The sequence below is a fragment of the Pinus tabuliformis genome, chromosome 5_2, assembly GCF_031772625.1.
Source record: "Pinus tabuliformis cultivar Carrire ecotype Pingquan chromosome 5_2, CPIR1, whole genome shotgun sequence".
NCBI lineage: Eukaryota > Viridiplantae > Streptophyta > Pinopsida > Pinales > Pinaceae > Pinus > Pinus tabuliformis.
In genome coordinates, this window is record NC_142306.1 from 552117528 (window position 1) to 552132451 (window position 14924).

The window sequence follows — 14924 nt, forward strand, 5'->3', positions numbered from 1 at the left end:
AAATAGTGAAAAAGTCATCATGTGATGAGAGCTATAGTAGTGATATATATATATATATATATATATATATATATATATATATATATATATATATATATATATATGATATGTTTTGTAATCTATTTTATGACATGATATAAATTATATATATATAGAATATGAAACCCTATATAAAAAAAATAAAATAATAATAATAATAAAAAAATTAAAATTAAAAATTAAAAATTAAAAAAATTAAACTTATAGGACAAGTTGGCAAATGCAAAACTTCATATATATATAAAAAAAAAATACCTGAAGCATAATGGACTTTTTGGTGCATTAAAAACCCTTGCAAATAAGGGAATTTTTCATGCTTTAATAACCCTGGCAAAGATTTCTCAATAAAAGTAAGCGTTTGTATTAAGTCTAAGTGAAGAAATCAGGTTGGATTAATGAATCAATGGAAAACGAGTAGTCGGAATAGCCACGAGTTTATCTGCCCTAAGCACGGTGAGTTCAGTACACTTTTCAGACATACCCAATTCCTGCCCAATCATCTCATCAGGAAGCGTCCAGTCGAAACAGTGCACCAGCTGCGCTACTGCAAACTCTGCGAGAAGCGTTCCCAGCAGCTCTCCCAGGCATCCTCTCCTGCCTGCTCCGAATGGCATCCACTCAAAGTTATTAATTTTTTCATGAATCTCTCTGGCACAAACCGCTCCGGATCCTCCCATGACTTTGGGTTCCTTCCTATCGGCCATAGGTTCACCAAAATGCGAGTGTTTCTGGGGATTTCATAGCCTAGCACATTGCATGCTTCTACATAATAGTGGAGAATGGCAAGCGGCACTGGTGGATGGAGTCTAAGCAATTCAGGAAATCATTTAGTGGATGAATCGGGAAGAAGTTTTTGCCACATCGTAGTATCTAAGAAGTCAGCCCTATTGTGTACAAGGAATACTATGCACTATTTATCTGGTATTTTTATGTAGATGGCTGATTTCCCGAATATTTGGGAATCAGACAGATATGGGCTCCGTCAAAAAATTGATCGTGCCCATGTCTGTCCGATTCATTTAGAGAATCAGCAATCAACTTAAGCTCAGAGCTATTCACCACTATGATTAAGATGACAGATTTATGGTAAATAAAGAGAGAAATGTAAGGAAATTAAAATTTATTAAAATTTATTGGACCTTGTGTGATTTATTGGTATATATTTAATTAAGATAAGGTTCAAAGAAATCTGCAATCTCTTGGAGAGAGTTTTGTGATTTGTCCATAAATTAAAATTTAACTTGCTCACACTATTACATATAGGGGGTTTTAAGACAATATTTGAGTCAATTGTCTTAACACTCAAATATTGTCTTAAATATTGTCTCTAAGCAGGTGTCTCAAAATATAATGTCTCAAAAATTTGTCTCTATAAAGACAATATAGGACACATATTATTATTGTCTCTATAAAGACAATTTGATTTGTCTCTCTAGAGACAATTTCATTTGTGTCTCTTTAGAGACAATTACATTTTTGTCTTTTTAGAGACAATTCCATAATTCAAACTATTGTCTCTCTAGAGACAATATAAAAAATTATTTAAAAAAAAATAAATGTCCATAATTCAAACTATTGTGTCTCTAAAGACAATATAAAAAATTATTTAAAAAAAAATAAATGTCCATAATTCAAACTATTGTCTCTCTAGAGACAATATAAAAAATTATTTTAAAAAAATAAATGTCCATAATTCAAACTATTGAGTTAAAGATGTTTCGAACGCATGAAGATATGAAAGCAAATTCAAACCGAGAAAAAATTTAAAATGAATGACATGGGAGAAGATCAGTTATTTCCCATGGTACTTACTTTTTCTCTTGCTAGGGCTATTGTTAGGACAGTATATAATGCATGGACAGTTGCCAACGTAAAGATGAAGTAGTGGAGCTGGTTCATGCCAGTGAGGGAGACTGGAGGATACTTACCCTTGAATCAAGAGGGAATGAATAATTATCAAACTATCATAAATATCTTGAATCATATCAAATGGACTAACACGATCTAAGTAACATCTGATAGCATTGGGACCCGGATGCGGGTGGCAATTTGATAAACAGCGATGGGCAGCTGGCATGTTAAGGTGGCCTGCAAGGATGGCCACACTAGGCGGCTCTGCCAGGCATTAATGCCTTTAAAGGCCGAGGAGAAGGTTGTGCAGAGGGGAGATGGGTTCGCGCGAGGGGACTTAACTGCATTGTACGTTAATTCGTTGGGGTTCGTTATGGAGGCATCCAGAGAATTCCGAAAAGAGGATTACTTAACGGCGTATCTGCTCCAGTTTGGGTATGTTTGGTGTATTGTTATGTTGTGCTTCGAGAAAAGTGGAGAGGAGACGATCTCTGGCAGGGTGCGCAGTGGCAGAGGCCTCACCTCCGCTCAGAGTATGCTCTCTCGACCTTGGCAGGCTAAAATTATAGTGAGGACTCATACTTTGGTTCAGGTTTCTACTAGGCCGGTTCTGGGGGGCAGAGTTCAGGCTCTGCGTTTGGATACTGGGCCTCCCACTGTAAATAGCTCTCAAGTTTCCCTGCTCATGGCGCCGAGACAGCGTGGGGTCCCGAGAAGAGGGGGTGTTTGGGGAATTAGTCGAAGACAGGAGGTTCAAGCAAGGGCAATTCAGCCGCTGGCTATGGTAGCGCCTCCGTCTTCTCCTTCAGAGGAGTCGGACCAACTAGATAGTCAAGTGCATACATCCCGTTTCACATTCAGATGCCGGAGAAATCAATCACGGGTGTCTCTGCTGATAACGGTAATCGCGACGGAGGAAGAAGATGAAGACTCCGACAGCCAGGAGGAAGACGATGGGGAGCTGGCTCAGACTGGTAATGCCCAAGCGAGGGCGGAAATTGGCAATGTCGTTATTCCTCCTCCAGGCGTTGTCAATCCTGAGGAGCATGCTCTTGATCTGGGTTCGCTTCAGCAGCCAGCACACCCACCAGATTCCCGACAGCCAGTGAACGAAGATGCAACTATGCCAGATTTCGACAACAAAGCATAAGGTAAGCCTTCGAAGGCTAAATTACTGTTTCTGCTGCAGCTCAATGGTCAAGTTTTGGAGTTTTGGAGGGGTCTCTTCTCTTTCCGAGATACCCAGGTTTTGTTTTTGGGGTAGAGGAATGCCCAGAATTCGCAATGTTTCCAGATCTCTGGAATCACTTGTCTTCCTACCCTCAACTGCCGCGATGATATCAGCAGCAAAGGTTCTTTGGTTCTACAATTCTGCTGCTGTTGTTCTTTTTGGAGGAATCTCTCTTGTAAGTCAGAGGACTACCTGCTTCTGTTTTGCCCATGCTTACTTCTACTGCTTCTATCTTTGTAATTCATGTAGCCTTGAGTACCTGCTATGCTCTTCAGACAGAGGGTGGCCTTATCCATCCTCAGAGGCTAGTACCTCTTTGTAAATATTTTCTTTCTTTATTAATACAATAGCTTAGTCTTTACGTAGAAAAAAAAAAACATCTGATAGCATTGGGAAATTCGAATACGCAACATAGAGTTTGGTGTCCACCTTAGAACAATGATTGATAGCAGGAGCCATTGATTATTCCTTTTGACATGGAAGCATACTATAAGCCATTCCTTTCGGTATACAAATCTTAGAAATGGGCTTCTCTCCAATGGTCAGTAGAAACGAGATGAATCCCATAAGCATCAGTTCTGCAATCCAAAAAAGACCATTTAAAATGTATTATGTCAGCCGATGTCATGTGATGCAATCTCATTCTGAAATTCTGAGAGTTGCTAAAAGATAGACTTGCTACAACGATCTAAATACTTCTTATGAACAGCTCTGAGCTTATTTCCTCCCGTATTTAGGTGAAAATCAACCATGAAATACGCACATTCCCTGGAACAATGCACATAAATGTTATTACCTCAATGTACAGAGTTAACAAAATGTGCATACGCCTCCAGACGCTTAGTATGCGCATTAGTATTAGATAAAGATTCAATTCATACAGGGTGTTAGTAGCTGAGTTCCAACATATAGTTGATCAAGACACAATGTTTTGGTCGTAGCTGATCAACAATGCCTGCCTGTAATTGATGAAGAAATCTAAAATGTCTAGGAGTAGGATTTCTTTAGAAGGGTAAAATCAGTAAAAGCATGATGCTTCAAAAATTTTAAGACTTACTTCAGGTCTGCTTCAGAGTAGCGTGTATGAAGGGTAAGTGTTTTGTTCCAACATGGATCCTTCTTCAAAGTGCATCGAGCAGTGTAGACAGCAGCAGCAGAAAGCATTGATGGACTGTAGATAGTCCATGCGCTTTATGGACATATCTTGCCATGCCAAGCACTTAATGTCCAAGAGGCTTATAAAGGGATAAGAGGCAAAAAGAGGAAACATGCATATTCAACAATAAAATAATAGAACGAACGAGAAGTGAAACACAGCCAAACCACATAGCCTCCAATTCAAATATAAGTAGACAATACTGGCATCCGTTGTATGATTGCAAACAACATAAATGTTTTCATGTCATTGTCAATAAAATTGAATGTAGGCTAAGAGCATCATGCTTTGAATTCCCCGAGACTCTAACCAAATATTTTTGTTGAATTTACAATTTCTTTCATCCAATTTACAATTTCTTTCATCCATTAGGACATCAGAACATGCTGGAATAAGAACACAGGACATACTATTCATGTTCTTGAATATAACTTTAACACCATGTATAATCATAATTCCAGAAGGCTTGGTAAGCAATAAGAAGCACTATTTCTACACAATTAAAAAGTGGCCATCAAAAGATTTGACACAAGTTAGCAAGACTGATGGTCCCAATGCACAATTATTTTGCCAAATCAGAAAATACACATCTTTGGGGATGCACACTACTGCAAATCTAGAAATATTTACATTAATCTAGGTGAAGAGAGCAATTCTCCTAGTTAAGCAGATAACTAAGCAGATAACTAACTCTCGAAATTCTTCTCTGGCATCTTCGTCACTGTCTTTAAAATTTGAGAATTGTCGTCAGTAATACTTCCTTATGTCCAGCGTTTTAACATCTCCAAGGCTGCTTTTGGCTGATCCATTGGGACCATATGACCTGCATCATGAACCTGGTGCAGCAAAATAGAAGATTCCGTAAGGAAGAAATTATCTACTTGTACAACGAAATCAAAGATGATCATTGAGTGCCTTTTACCTTGAGAAAATTGAGTGGTCCATAACTGGTTATTAAACCTGCTTCCTTATCGTCTACAAGGAAGGATTTTGTAGGTGCCTTCTTGAAATTCTCAATTCCAGACCAATCCATGGAATTCACCCATCTTGAATTGCCTGAAAGACACATAATTTGAACAATTAACTTTTCAATTTTGAAGATTAGACTGACAAGCCTAAAAAACACAACTGCAAATAAGTTAATAACAGACTTAACACCTAAATCATAAAGTCATTCTCCAAAACAAAAACAATATGTTATATGTATACAATATCATTACCTAACCAATTGCAAATGAGATCATATTCTCCTACATAAACTAGCAACTTAACACCATCCTCCAAGAGTGTTGGAATGACAACTTCCATATTCCGCATCCAGTCAGTAAGCATAGCTTCATAAACCAAGGGGCTACAGGAGACAAATTTTCAGCTGCCAACCCGCAGGGCATCCCTAACGAAACCCTGGTTTAAGTAATTCTCCATATTTGAAAAATCATAGCACAGGCCACCATTGCACTCCTTCCAAACATCATAGTACTGCAAAATATAAAACAAAATAATGAAAACTAATATCGTAAGATATATAAACAAACGATGACAAACTACATTTTAAGATACAAAATGCTGATAAAATAAACATAATGTCTGGCTGTCTAGTATTTAGAATTTAAGTCTTACATTGATATTCCCAGCTAATGCCATAATGGAATTGAAAATTGAGGTGCACACCAAGTATGATGCAAAGCATGTGACAGTCCCTTCGGTACCTGGCAAGTTATCACACCGGCTATAATCAGAACCTACATTAAGAACCTTCGATAAAGGATCCAGCATAACATCAGCCGTAACCAGTTACTTAAAACACTTCACAAATGGTAACTAAGGATCATAAAGCAAACAACATTTAGCCATCAAGCTTCTCGCAATTTAAAACATAGTAACAAGATTTCAATATGAACACATACAAATCTAGTTCAGTAAACAAAGTATACATCTCATAAATATGAAAATATGCATTTTGTTCCAAATTTTAATAGGATTTCAGCCCCATGAAAAAATATTCCTTGAAATTTGATGACTAGTTTATATTTATAGGTGTCTATTTCTGAGATTTTTGGGCTGTTTTTTATGGATTAAAGGTCTACAAGTATCAAATACATGAGATATATTATCAAAAACGATAAAAAGTGGACCATACTGCAAAATGTTTGTAAAAACACACAATAAACAAGAATGAACTAACTAGAGGAGGGAAAAGCATCACCTATGCACAATATTTTGAGATCCAGATAAGCCTTCACTACTGTTATGGAAAACGCTTGCACAAACAACTTAAAAAATACATTGAATATTTCAAAAACCACATCAACAAACAAGCCTTCCATAGCGGATAAGTGTTCAAAGCCCTTAACACAAATTTTATGGATTGTACTTGCTCATTATGTACTGAAGCAAACACAGTTCAACCAAGAAGAATGCTAGATTTTCCATCTGAATAATAGATAGTACGACTTGTCAGTACAGCAGGGTATTATTAGGAATACAATAAAGAAAAGTAATTTAAAACATGAATGCTAGATTTTATGAGGCATTTTCGAAAGTAGATTTGATCAATGCCACACAGGCTGCTTTCAACAATATAAAAAGTGGTGTCATTCAAAACTTTACCACTTTGTTGGAATCAGCTGCCTTTAGAAACCTGAGGAGGAATACATATGGCCGAGTGGGAACTGTAAGCTTGAAGTTCAATTGCTTTAAACTCCTGCAAAGAGTTATTATCAATTGATCAGTCAATCTAAATGTTTGGAGACTATGTTGCAATCAATGACAAAGAATTATCAGTTAGAGATAATTACCATGGCCACTATCTATTCTGACGTGCATTCATTTGGGAAGATGCGGATGAAGTCATTGACCTGTAGCCAAGTATAAACCAGCTCTTATCAATATTGTGTTACCTATTATAATATAATTTTTGTGCTGATTCCAGCATAAAGCGTAATCTTCTGTAGGAGTAGATATTGCTGGTGTATGTACTTTTATACAGCCAACAAAGTGTTCTTTTAATTAGATATATACACATCCTTTCTTATAGATGTCAGCAAGTCATCCTACCTGTGGAGGACAGACTTCTTCATATTTGCTAGCTATAAACATTGCAACAATAGCAAGTAATGGCAAATTCTTCCTTGCAATACTCTGAATAGAAAGGTATCTGTCAATGATGTTCACAGTGAGATACAACGTCTCTAGCATTAATTCCAATTCCAAATGCACCTGAAAATTTTAAGATTTTGATGTCAGGCCTAAGAGATAGACCATATAAATCTCTTTTAGATCTAAGTTTGATAGCAAATGGAAGCTGGAACTAGCATAGGAACAAAGTTGTACCTCCACCAACCAACCAATCTTTAGCCTCCTAAACAAGATTACAGGAAGTTAAAAACTGAGATGCTAAGTGGAAAAAATACAAGCATGTAACATGAACATAGGAAGCACTTACTTCACCACCTTTAGGTCTGCCTTGGCTCTTTTCCTGGCAGCCAGTAACTCTTCTAGGATCTCTGGTAATATGCCCTAGGAAACAGGAAAAAGAGCATTCAATTTAGCATCATCGAAAATGGTCAGCATATGATGGTTAAAAAGTAAATAATGAAATAAGTATCAGCATAGTGTTTGACATGCAAAGACATTAAGGTCTTAGCATCCTACTTTACTTTTAATCCTTTCTAGTAGCATAGCTTCTGGTACCTATGTTAGTGTTACAACGGTACAACTGTGCATTATACAACTGGGATGACTAGGACAGTGTATTGGGATCTCATCCACATAGCAATTTGACTGCTAAAGTCTACCATACATGTTAGGGAACCTATCTACTTTTTGTACATTGACGAATCAACCAAATATGAATCTGAATCTACTGAAAACTTCAAAATATGTATCATAAAAGTAGCCTAGGGTTTATTGTCCATTATCCGAAACTTCTTCAGAATCTCAATTGCTTACTTACCCGTGTTCGAGGACCAGCTCACCTCAACTTAGCCAAACCTCCAAGACCAAGAAATAATACATGTCAACTTCACTTGCCAGTTTCTTATTGCACCATGGGATAGAGTTTTTTAAACTAACTGTTAGGACCAGGTAATCTACATACAACACAAATATAAGCATATCAAATTTATCATAATCAAACAAATAATAAAATTTAGGACTTGCAACAGTCTTAGTGATGCCCATAATCTGTAAGTACTCATAAATCCATGAGTACCAAGCACAAGAGGCTACTTTAGCCCAGAAAGGGACTTCTTCAACTTGCACACATGGGTATCCCATCCTAACAAAGATATTATATTTGAACCCAAGCTGAAACAAAACCATGAATTACTCTTCCTGTCACCTGCATCTCTGGCCCTGTCAAAATCCACTAAAGCATGCAACAGCTCAAAGCACTATGCTAGTGTGCCCTTTAAGTACCTCGCATACCTTAGACCATGGAGCATATTTGCAGCAACCTCAGCTCAACCATATATTAGCAGCCAAGCTGGACAATACATTGGTGTCTGCGCCCCCCTTGTTTGTGAGACAAGGGATCTCATGCACACAGCAATTTGACTGCTAAATTCTACCAAATATGTTAGGGAACCTATATACTTTTTGTACGCTGACGAATCAACCAAATTTGAATCTTAATCTACTGATAAATTCAAAATATGTATCATAAAAGTAGCCTATGGTTTATTGTCCATTATCCGAAACTTCTTCAGAATCTCAATTGCTTACTTACCCCTATTCGAGGACCACCTCACCTCAACTCAGCCAAACCTCCAAGACCAAGAAATAACACATGAGGTGTATATCCTTCATGTCAACTTCACTTGCCAGTTTCTTCTTGCACCATGGGATAAAATTTTTTTAACTAACTAGAATTTTTTTAACTAACTTTTAGGACCAGGTCATCTACATACAACACAAATATAAGCATATCAAATTGATCATAATCAAACAAATAATACAAGTTAGGACCTGAAACAGTCTTAGTGATGCCCTTAATATGTAAGTACTCATCAAAAAAACAAAGTATCTTCAAAATTTGTTTTGTTGCACACATAATTAGTTTATGTTTGGACCCTCACAACCTAGTGCGCTCCTTAGAAGCTAGAGCGATGCACGTTCAAGTTATTAAAATTTAACACATATCAATCCTTTTTGTCCTCTTTTTGGGAGGCGCTACATTAATTGTGGGTGTGGAATGCTCTTAAAATTTAACACATATCAATCCTTTTTGTCCTCTTTTTGGGAGGCGCTACATTAATTGTGGGTGTGGAATGCTCATCACATTGAACACCCTCCTCATTATTTCTGTCTCCCATTCGCTGAAATTCAACAATCTGCCAAGGTTCAGGAATGACTATTGGATGATTTTGTGCAACAAGCAAATCATCATGTGCTTGTATCTCCTCCCCATGCTCACTCCCAGATGTTTCACCTGATTCCTATACACAACACACTTTAACTTGTTATAATAACATTAAAACCTCCAATTGATTTATTGCATTATTCATATAATATTATAAACAACTAACCTCGGATCCATAACCAGTAATTATTTTTTCCCCTCAATTTATCATGTGTTGGCGAAGACCTTGGGAACCATGTAATATAGCATATTTTAGGTCTTCCTCTGAAGCTTCCTTTTGAAACTGGTGAACATACATTAACAAAGATAATCATATCTATAAGGTAAAATAACTAATAAGATAAAATTAACTCACCGTGACCATGGTTACTTTGCCTAAAATAGAAAATATAATAGATGGAAATATCACTTACCATACCACCATGAATACTATTATATCCACCATAGCCTAATTTGTGAGATCCAATTTTTGACACCCTAGCTTGGGTTGCTTTTCTTGTATCTCGTAGGCGTCTCTTAGCTCCTCCTTGTGCAGATGGCGTATAGTTTGGATTTCTGAGGACTTTCCTCTTAAACTTGGCATCTTTCATAAGTTCATCCTATGTCACTTGGTCTCTGATCAAGGCTTGACGTGGATACATCAAGTTTTTTGTCAACTTTGTCCTTAAATTGGACCTCTTTGAGTGCATGTATTTACTTGAAATCTGTAAAATAAGTTCCTTATCAAATCCAGGATTACCAAATGCTATTACTACATCTTTAAATAGTTCCTCCTTTTTGGCATTGGCTTGTTTCCTCCAATCCATTTGGATGGTATTTCCAAATAATTCTTCTGCACGACGAAAAATAAAGTGATAAAATTTCAGCCCTTTTTCATCCTTCAAGACATTTCCTTATGAAGTGAGCAAGATTGTAACTTCTTGCATTCCTTTTGTGGTCACCGATGATATTGTTGTAGTCTTGGGGATTGAGGAAGGTTCCCTTATAGATACATTAGGCACTATGTCACTTACTTCCTGCATTTACAATGAAATTGTGGAACTATTAAGAACCCAACCAAAATATGAAACTATTTTTCATATCTTAAATAATGATCCTAAACATAACAAATGAAATTATAAAAAAAATAAAATAATTTTACCTGTTGATCTGTTGCAGGAGCTACACTCTCCAACAATGACATTTCCCATAACTGAATTTGTTCAATTATTTCTTGTCTGATTTGAACATTTGCAGGAATATCTGGTAGGAGCCTTAACATTCTTGTTTGTGAGTCTATAAGACTCCTCAAAGAAACTTGTTCTAGTCCTGGTGGGAGAATGCTGACTAGACCCACATTTGATGTAGAATGGGGTTCTTGTCTAGGTGTAGATGGCATAACATGACCCTTTATACCAACAGATTGTGTAAAGGGCATGTTATGGGGTTCTTGTCTAGGTGTAGATGGCATAACATGACCCTCTATACCAATAGATTGTGTAAAGGGCATGTTATGGGGTTCTGGTCTAGGTGTAGATGGCATAACATGACCCTCTATACCAACAGATTGTGTAAAGGGCATGTTATGGGGTTCTGGTCTAGGTGTAGATGGCATAACATGACCCTCTATACCAACAGATTGTATACTTGTTGGAGTCACCCTAGAAACATCCTGCAAGGCACAAATATAAATAATAAGATGGGATAACAGATGAATAATGTTGAAATATGTAACTAGGTTCGGTCTTCATAATGACATATCTAATCACAATTCTATGTAATTTATGTAAAAAAAAGGAAAAAGAAGATTATTTTTGTTATGACTGAGGCATGGGTTTCATGAACACATGAAGAAGCAAGTCCCATTATAGAATGACAATATCTCGGAAGACTCATTAAAAGAAGGTCATGAAGGTGGCAAATGATCAATGAAATGTAGTGTAAAGTTGCAAATAATCATGGCAACCAAAATACTAATCAGTACAGATAGGTGTCCATGAGGTATGTATAATAATTTTCTTTTAAAGGGTCCATCATAAGATGTAGTAGGGTTGAATTTATAGGTTTATATTTTAAGAAATACCCTAGTATTTAGAAACCTTAATCTTAAGGTATTTGTTCCCTATGATTTGATTTCTAGGGCATGGGATAAACTCTAGAATGACATAAAGGGAAAAGAGTATGATCTAATGTTTGAATTTAAGAAACCCTAAAAAGGCCTCTTGATTACATAAAAACCCTAAAAAAGTAACTTTACATCATGTTTTGGAATAACATATTGCTTGGGTTACTTGTTAAAATAGTATTGTATGTACAAGAAGAAAAAAACAGACGGGGTGATCCATTTGAAGGCATGATGTAGCTCTTCATAACACCTCATAAATCATGGAGTCGTTGTGCAAAAACTTTATTAAATATATGCCCTAGATTTCTCAACAAATAACATAATCAAACTCACATAAATAAATGGTTGAATCTTACATCTTGCATAACATTAGATGTATATGGGGGCATTAACGATCCCTGCATGCCAACATTGGTTGTATTGAGGGGCATAAATGAATCCTGCATGCCAACAAAATGCACGCTTCGTAAAAACACAAATATTAATAAATATATATAGTGAAATAAATTAACTAAATGCATAAAAATATTGAACAAGTTTTACCACTATCATTACCTTAGATGTTTTATAAGGTGTTATAGGGGTTGGAATCACTTTAGAAATTGCCTGCATTCCACAAACATAAATTAGCATAATATAATAAGGAATATAAGATAATTGAAAATATAAAAGACAATATTCAAGCTTACCTCATGCATCATCATAGCGGTGTCTTGCCCTCGTGCATTTGTTAACATTTCCATGAAAGTAGTGAATATCATTGAACCCCCCATGGTAACATCAGTAACACCCATGGGTACATTCTTAAAAAAACACATAATAACATAAAAATAAGAAAACCTTGATCAAAAAACCGATAAGAAAATAGAATCGGTAACACCAAATATGTGTTGAGTGAGCATTGAAGATCTGTCCAACACTTTGAGGCAAGCTTATCAGAGTGTTCTGACAAGCATTTAACTAGTCACAAACAAACTTTTGAAGTATCATTTTAAAGTTACTTTCTAAAAACAAATCCAACCTCTAACTAAATCAACAACATAAATAATACAAATACCAAAAGCAAAATAAGCAACATAAATACCTGGTCTGCCATTTTGTATAGAATAATGTAATAGAAATCTACGAAGAAAAGTTTGTGGACACTCGTTAGGATCATTACATAAATAAATGTTGAAATATATGACAACGTGTAAAACCATAAAATTATTCTAAAATATGTTGGTTTAAACATCTATGCATGTAATACTAATTTCATTGAGGAGTTCTCTGGATTATATTACAAAGGGTAATGCACTGTCTTAAATTGTTGTCGCATAATGCAAAGTAATCTCTGTAGAATATCTCCTTGCTGCCTATAAACATTACTTCACTATCTCATTGTAGCCACAATCAACTCCAAACCAGACCTTGCTTGCCTCAAAACCCCAGACCATACCTCGAGATGATTTGCTGCCACATAAAAACCTTAGGGGTGATTCGTTGCCACAAACAATCTGTGAAATCAACATTTGAAAAGCAATGCATATGAAGCATATTAAGCATGCATGGAAACTACTAATCGGAGTCCAAAGAATTATTATGGTAGATGAAGCGATATGGTGTGTTGCCTTAGAAGAGCACCAATATGCAATAAAGAACCCTGAAATATGCTTGGAAAATGAAAAGACATAAAATAATGTAGAGCACTGGTGGCAGAGAGGGTATTTATTTTCTTCTGAATAACTAGCAAGGAGCTGGAGATGGAGCTGCTAGATAAGGTGGTTAAATGTCTGTCGGAAATAGTGAAAAAGCCAGAGTTTCCCGTGGCCGACTATCCAACAGGCTTGAATTTTAAGCTTCAAGATTTTGAAGAGACAGTCCTATTGCAGCAACAGCAAAAGGGGAAATCTCAGATATTGGGGATAGTGGGGTTAGGTGGCGTAGGAAAGACAACTTTTGCAAAACATTGAAAAAAGATGAGATTTTAACCCTGTTTTTCATGTGGCCCCATACCTTTTAAAATTGACAAATATATTTGGTGTAAACATGTTGAAACCTTTGCACTACTCTACTAGGAATGGAAAAGAGTATATATCAAGACTATTACATACAAAACAACTAGTACCAAAATGATAATGTTGATGTCACTAAGTTCTAAACATTGAAAAAAGATACAATGAAAAGACAAGCACCTAACTCAATCAATATTTCCATACTATTGAAATATATGTCCCCCAAATCTAGACTAGATGACCTAAATTCACTACCCAGTGATAGATAGAGAAATAGGTACTTTGAGGCCAAATGTTTTAAGAAAAAACTAGATGATAACATGGGTAAAAGTATGGAGAATATTGTGAACCCATATGTTAGAAAAATGAGATAGGGAAACTTGTAGTAGAATTAGTGTTGGTAATCTTCCAGTATGAATGTCACTAATAAATTTATCTCCGATTGTACTCAAATGTTTTTATAAATATCCTCCATAATATTCCAAGCAATTTAATAAAAAGTTTTGAGATTGGAACTAGTTTCAGAAATCAATTTCAAGAGACAAAATCCAATAGTCCTAAGAATAAAAAAGACAGTCCAATTCCTTCCTTGTATTTGGGGATTAACACTATCTTCAGGTTGAAATAAATTTACATTTTTCCAATTCCCAAGTGAAATTTCAGATCCATGTTAGAAAATTTGTAAACTCATATACATCTAACCAGTATGATGTTTGCACCAAAAGAGCCTAGGTTCCTTCTACAACATTCATGGAAATGAGATGAGCCATCATCTCTTTCATGGCACATTAAATAAGGAAACCAACACAATCTCATGTAAATAAGGAAGCTCTCCTCCTTTCCATTGTCCAAAAAACTTCATAAACCATTTTTTCCATCTATACATAACCATCCTGAGAGACAACAATAAAGATGGGAATAGACCTTCCATGTACTACCAACTTCAATTCTGCCCATTTTGTGTTGAACTCATGGAAGACCGAGAGGCCACAAAATTGGTGCAACCTAAATTTTTAAAATGGGTTTATGAGCAAACTATAGAAAAACCCACAACAGATTGAGAATGAGTAGTTATGTAAGTATAAAGGTCCCCAGAATACAAGGTTCCCATTGATAAACAAAACGAAACCTCAATACCCTTCGAGGGGCCAATAATAATGCAGAAAAGCCACCAAAAATTTAGATTG

General features: G+C 36.1%; 1 long non-coding RNA gene across 1 annotated transcript; it reads right to left on the minus strand.

The window, feature by feature from the left end:
• Nucleotides 1-5506: 5506 nt before the first annotated feature.
• On the minus strand, nt 5507-6961 carry LOC149160140 (uncharacterized). Its single transcript, XR_016261197.1, has 3 exons — nt 6537-6961; nt 5898-6032; nt 5507-5756 (listed from the first exon to the last, which is right to left on the minus strand). It is a non-coding gene; the product is annotated as an uncharacterized LOC149160140 (long non-coding RNA).
• Between the last annotated feature and the right edge of the window lie 7963 nt (nt 6962-14924).